The sequence below is a fragment of the Amphiura filiformis genome, chromosome 20, assembly GCF_039555335.1.
Source record: "Amphiura filiformis chromosome 20, Afil_fr2py, whole genome shotgun sequence".
NCBI classification, from domain to species: Eukaryota; Metazoa; Echinodermata; class Ophiuroidea; order Amphilepidida; family Amphiuridae; genus Amphiura; species Amphiura filiformis.
In genome coordinates this window covers 18,861,308-18,867,762 of record NC_092647.1, presented here as the reverse complement: position 1 = coordinate 18,867,762, position 6,455 = coordinate 18,861,308, and the positions used below count along the sequence as shown (strand labels likewise).

Genomic DNA, 6,455 nt, shown 5'->3' with positions numbered 1-6,455 from the left:
ACATACACTTTAAGTATAAATCATCAGATTTATAAAGTTTACTTCAAGTACTGTTAAATATCAAAAATATCAATTTTAATGATTTGCCATAAAATGTGTATTAAATTGCGAATTTCAAAAATCAAAATTATTTGATATCAGAATGACATTCTTCGTATTCAGAATGCAATTCGACATGTCTGATGTGCTCTAATGTCCCACAATAAATACTGTCCAAACGTTCATACCCCAGCCCTTAAGTTACTTTGTGATTAAAATTTAGTTTGTTCATTAAATTTGTCTTCCTAATTTTTGGAGAGCGTTTGCTATCAACTGAGTGTATTTGCTAATCCAATTAACTGTTTCTGTGTCTAGCTAGCAAACACTAAAATGTTATTAAAACGGTTATTCAAAACGTTTTTTCTAATAACATTTAAATGTCATGATATTAAGATTGGCAAAATATTTTGTCAACAGTTAAATAACATTCTGTTAAAATATTTTGCATCACGCTTTCAAAAATGTTTTATGAATGTTATTAGAACGTTTTTATATAACCCGACATTTAAACATGTTCTGTAAAACGCTGTGTGTTTGCTGGGTAGTCATTAGTCTATGAAATTCTGAAGGTAAGATTCCAAACTCAAGTCCTATAATAAATCAATCCACGTGTACTTGTGCTTACTTTTCTCAGCAAAGTAAGTGCTTTAGTACTGCGTCAATAGAAGTTCGATGTGTATGGTGTGTATCTAGAACAATTTCTTTCTTCACTGAATCTCCGTCCGTTATTCTTCGTTCTTCGGTAGTGTACAAACACCTCTTCTTATTCATCTAGAACCTACGAGAGGTAACGTGTAATTAAAAAAAACTTGTCGAAAGAATTTGGTGGTGTATACAATGAGGTTGAAAAATAAATATTTGCCGACTGGCTACTCATACAAGTGGTATCATTGCTTCGGGCAAACGGCTTCGTCCATTAAATTGGTAACTGACCTGACGTCATTTAAACGCTTTACCTGGCAGTAGTCTCCTACACAGCCAGTTTGCGTCGGTCTGACACTCGTCGATCCTCCTAACAAACAGTCTGCAAAAGAGCACATATAACGACTCTTCTGATTGGTTCCCCATATTTCGGGGAAACGGAAGTGACTGTTGACCTGATCAATTTGATTTGACCTTTGAACAGCTGATTGATTTCGTTCGCCGTGGCACGATCTGTCAACGGGAGCAGATTTGATTGAAAATTGAACGAATTTTCAACATCTATTTGGTAATTTTGAGCACGAAAGAAAATCTCAAAACGAGAAAGTAAGTACTTAACGAACTGATTTCTGTTGATTTTATTGATACAGCTCGACAGGCGCAGGCTAGGTCCATATAGTCCCGTCTAAAATTCCTGCATGATCCCGTGCATGATACATCTGTCATCTGTACATTACAATGAATGTTTACATCATTTCACATTTGTACATGGCACACATACTATTACACTGGAATATTATAAATATATTATAATACTAGCCATTGCATGCATGCATGATACTGATTCTGTCTGATGGCATGGCGTTTGGAGTACATGAGTAAACCTTTGACGAGAGTGTACATCACAAAATTTACTCAGTCATTTGTTGGAACACACTTGTCTGATTGTTGTCTGCAGAGCTCTGCAGAGGTGATCTGCTGATGTGGAGTCAGTGGAAATTTACAAATTAACTTTGTGCCGTACATAACACATTGTTAGCTCTGACTTTGCAACATCACGGTACGTACGGGCTCATCAAAGGTTTACTACAACATATTATACTTAGGGATTCTTCGGGGTTCGGGATGTGGTGCGAGGTGACTGCGGCCTTCAAACAGTGTTAATTTATAAACATGTGATTGTGTGTGTAATTACACAATACACATGAACGCTTGTACGAGAAGTCTAGCTTCGAATTTGTCACAGATAGCTTCACACTATTTAAAGACGAGTCCTGACCTATCAAAATCTAGTACTTAGAAATCAATGGCTAGGGAAGCTGTAAGTAAATACAGCCGATCACTGCTGGAGATCGTATCAAAAATGTTGCTAAAATTGCAGTTTGCACTTCAACTAAATATTAGACTGTTAAAAATAGGCAGCATTTCCTTAAAATACACAGTTGACTCAATCAAATTTTAACTTGCATCAAAATCAGCAGAAATATTACATGTCAGTGCTGATTGGCAGATCCACTGAAATAATGATAGCAAATGGACTCGAGCATGATAGCATCGAATGCGTACAAAGCTGTACATGTAAAACTATTGTGTGCAAATTTGAAGCTAGAGTTCTCAAGTAAGTAGTAAGCAAACGTTACTGTCTCGATTCTCGAATGGTACAAATCCTGGTCCCATGGGAGTATGGTGGAAATTTTTTTTTCACTTGTGAAGTCCCCGATTTTGGCATTCTGAATCTAACTCAAAATTAGTAACAATTTTATCTCAGTATCATTAAATCGGATATTGTACCGTGACGTCGGCCAGATATTTTCGATATTGGTATTGGATCGGATATCAGTCCAAAAAAAGTTTTCTGCAACTTTGAAGAACCACTGCACATATTCTGAGGTGCTAGCATAGTTAATTTGAAGAAAAAAATTTGGAAAAAAATTACGAAAACATTACAGTTTGTTATCCAATATGCAAACTATCAACAAATGTTTACCTCTTAGCTCTTCATCTATTAGGCCTACATAATTATTATAAATGCATGGAAAATTGTAATTGTTTCTGATCTTAGCACCTCAGAATAGGTCCAGTGGTTCTTCAAAGTCGCTGGAAACTTTGGGAAAATTTTTTTTTTAATTGAATTAAATTTTTTTTTTTAAACTGATATCTGATCGGATCAGATATTGGCCGGTATTATTTACATCGATATCCAATCGGTAGACAGTTCTGCCATATCGGTTGAGGCCTAGAGACAAATCAGGTTTAGCTAGCTCAAGTTGAGTGCCGGTTAATATAGCATATCCAATTAGAGCGCCAGCTCAGGGCACAATTTTTTAGCAAACATGAGGAATTGGTAAATTGGGATATACCCTAAAAAGTTTTTACTCATTTTATGATGAAAACATCATTTGTGAGAAAAAAACTGCTATTTATTAAATCATTAATTTGTGTATTTGGTTTGCAGTTGACCAAGATGACATCTGATGAACAACAGTAATGGAGATGGCTTGATGCAACACGATCTTGGATTTCTGACAGACAGTGACCTGTTACTTTGTAAATAAAAACATTCTTAATGTCAACTCATTTTTCCTTTAGAATCATGCCAACAGCAAAACACCATAGAGTATAATGGTGAAATTAAGAATGGTGGAATATAAATAAGCTTAGATAAGACAAGCAACTAAAAAACTGGAAGAGGCTACATTACGCTAAACAATCACAGAAAGGCTTGAAAATGTGAAAAACATAATCTATGGCAGCACATTAAAATGGCTCTTTTTACTTGTTTTTGATTTGAAAGAAAAAATACTAAATCCCCATAATGTCACTGATTCAATGATACGTAATGAGATGTCTCAGCACTCACTTTATTGGTGAATAAATCTCCATGCAGACATTTATCAGACCCATTTAATATATTATGTTTAATTGTTATTATTGTCTTACAGGAGCATGCATGATGATTTGGAAATTGGACCTTGTGATGGCCACCTTGAACAACTGATTTTTGAATCAACAGACAGAACAGAACTATTATTGCTGATTATTCAGTGGATTATGTAGCCTACTGATTTGTCACATACTTCTCAAATAGCAATTAGATGTAAAGTTACAGCATTCAGCAATTGAGAAAAATCAGACAAAAACACTTGTTTGGCCTGTATGAAAATGAATTGTGCAGAAACACAGAACACAAAATGATTGTGTTCATGGAGAACAAAACTAAAAGGGCTCCAGTATTACTCTAAAAATTACATAAACAATGTACACATGTATAACACTCAAAGATTATGACACAGGAATTTGATTTAATACAGGGCCTCTGAAAGAACTGCAGTCAGAAAATTTAATTTTTGAGTACCGTAATTAATTTTGCTACAAAGAAATTAAAAAGGTGTATGTTGTTACGTGGTAAAGCATCTGTCACTTACTTTTTAATTTTGAAAATCAACGGTTTGGTTCAGGAACCAAACTAGGAACAATAATTAAAGTTCAGAGAGTACAGTTCTGTATTTAAGTTTTTTTTGTTTTTTTATTGTTTTGGTTTTGGAGTGTCCCTGTACTAGAGCTAAATGCTAGGATCAGTCTTCATTGACATTTAAAACAAAAGATAAGAAAAATAAGGCCCCAGTGTTTTTGCAAAGCTATAATTCGGTGTGTTCATGAGATACTCTATTAATGATTTCAAAATGCATTTGTATCCATTTTGAAATCATTAATAGAGTATGACATGAACACATTATATATAACTATTTGCATATTAAAAACACTAGGGCCTATTATTTTTTTTTTCTTCTTTTTTAAATATCAACCATGAATGATCCTAGCATTTAGGCCTAAAAATTGTTTGATTGACATTTGAAAAATTAGGGTAGGTTGGTCAGCATTTTTTCCCTTTTTTTTTTCTTCGTTTTTGCACCCGCTTTTTAAGCTGTAAATTGCGTATGATAAAGGCCTTGGAACTTAAAAAAAAGGTTTTTTTATTATTATTTTTTTAGGGTGTTTAAGTTTAGGGTCGCTCGGGTTACGCCAATCAAACAATTTTTTAAGGCCTTAGCTCTAGGGTCCAGGGACACTCCAAAACCGAAAAAATAAATAACTAAATAAATTAATTAAATGTTTTTTAAATAGCCCAACGGGCCACATGGAGATAAAACCCAATAGCCCAATGGAAAATTTGGTAGGCATGGCTATCGGGCTATCGCTTATTCCAACCCCTTCAACTTGCAGTTTCTTGTATTCACAGTTTCAAACATTTACAGCCTACGGGACAAAAACATTTTTGCAGGCAAAAATAAAACCCATGATCTTTCATGATTTTTATTTTTGCCTGCAAAAATATTTTTGTCCCATAGGTTTGTAGGATTGTATATTAAATTGCAGACCGCGATGATGCATGAAAAGAGTACCCTTTCCTGCAAATTTTTGCTCGATGATGACAACACATTTATTCTGAGTGGTTCCCCAGGTATTAACACCGAAGCAAATTCAAACAAACTAAAATAATTATGCTTGTAATTATTATTCTTTCTTTCCATTGTTACACATACAAAGTCATGAAATACAAAGTCATGATTGTTATTAAATGCCATCTGTAATTACCAACAGTATTACCAGTGCTTGTGTTATCAAATATAATTATAGTTTCTTTCAATAGTGTATGAAAAGTAAATCTTCAGATACCATGAAAAGAGGTTGAATAAAATGTACTTTTTATATACCATGGTCATTTATAAGTCAGATTATAGTCATTCATCTCTCATCAATGTCCTTACTAGTTCCTGACAGACCTCAACAGCATGTACATGTGATCACAATTCACTATAAAATATTTGGCTGACCAACTGAGAGTTAATTCCAGGACATATGTTACCAGTAACACATAAACACATTTAAAGTCTAAATGAAACAAGTGAACCTTGACCCTTTTTAAAAGAGATGAAACTAAATTTCCTATCAAGAGGTGGAAATTACACATTTCATGTAGACCTCAAGGCCATCTATTGCCACACAATGAGTTAGTGGAAGTATTTCATAGGGTATGAAAATACTTGCATTTTTCTGACAATAAGTTGAGCTGTGAACAGATGTAAGAATGGCCAGATGATTTCGCTGTGAATTTTGTACCAATTACATGCTATTAAGGTGCACTGAAAGTGGTACTATGGTGTAATTTAAAGAGTTCACAGTGGTGCACTCATTGGAGATTTGAGAATCACTGAATAAACATGATTCTCAGCTTCTGTCTATCCAGTCTAACAAAGCTTCATAATATCAATCCTTATTCATTTGTTGCCACAGTTCACTGCATAAATTTAGTTTCTAAATTGGAATGTGTTAAATTAAAAGTTGTTTGTGGAGTGCTTGTTGCCACACCAGTGTACATCGGACTAATAACGCAGAATGTGGAACCTCATATTGCTGACTCCCAGGTGGCTTCTGTAAGTTTCCCAGGCTTGGTCAACCACTCGGCTTACCACCTCAACCTGTAAATTTTAAAAAAAAAAGAATAAAATATTTTTATTGTTTAAAATCAAACAATGTTTTTGGTAAATTGAAAATGATACACTGTGACTGGTCACATACTGGTTGCAGATCAGGTGGACTGTAGGTACATTTTTATAGGTAGTCAAACTTTAAAAATTACCCTCCCAACATTTGGTTTACTCAGTGGCATTCATTTGTAAACTTAAATTGTTTCCCAATTTTGGAAAAATCTCAGTAGGTCAGCCCCATAGAACAGGCCTACCAAAAAAACTTTGCCCCCCCCCCCCAATTCA

General features: G+C 34.5%; 1 long non-coding RNA gene across 1 annotated transcript; it reads left to right on the top strand.

The window, feature by feature from the left end:
* Nucleotides 1-1,189: 1,189 nt before the first annotated feature.
* Nucleotides 1,190-5,291, top strand: LOC140142664 (uncharacterized). Its single transcript, XR_011857554.1, has 3 exons — nucleotides 1,190-1,287; nucleotides 3,137-3,228; nucleotides 3,624-5,291. It is a non-coding gene; the product is annotated as an uncharacterized lncRNA (long non-coding RNA).
* Nucleotides 5,292-6,455: the final 1,164 nt, after the last annotated feature.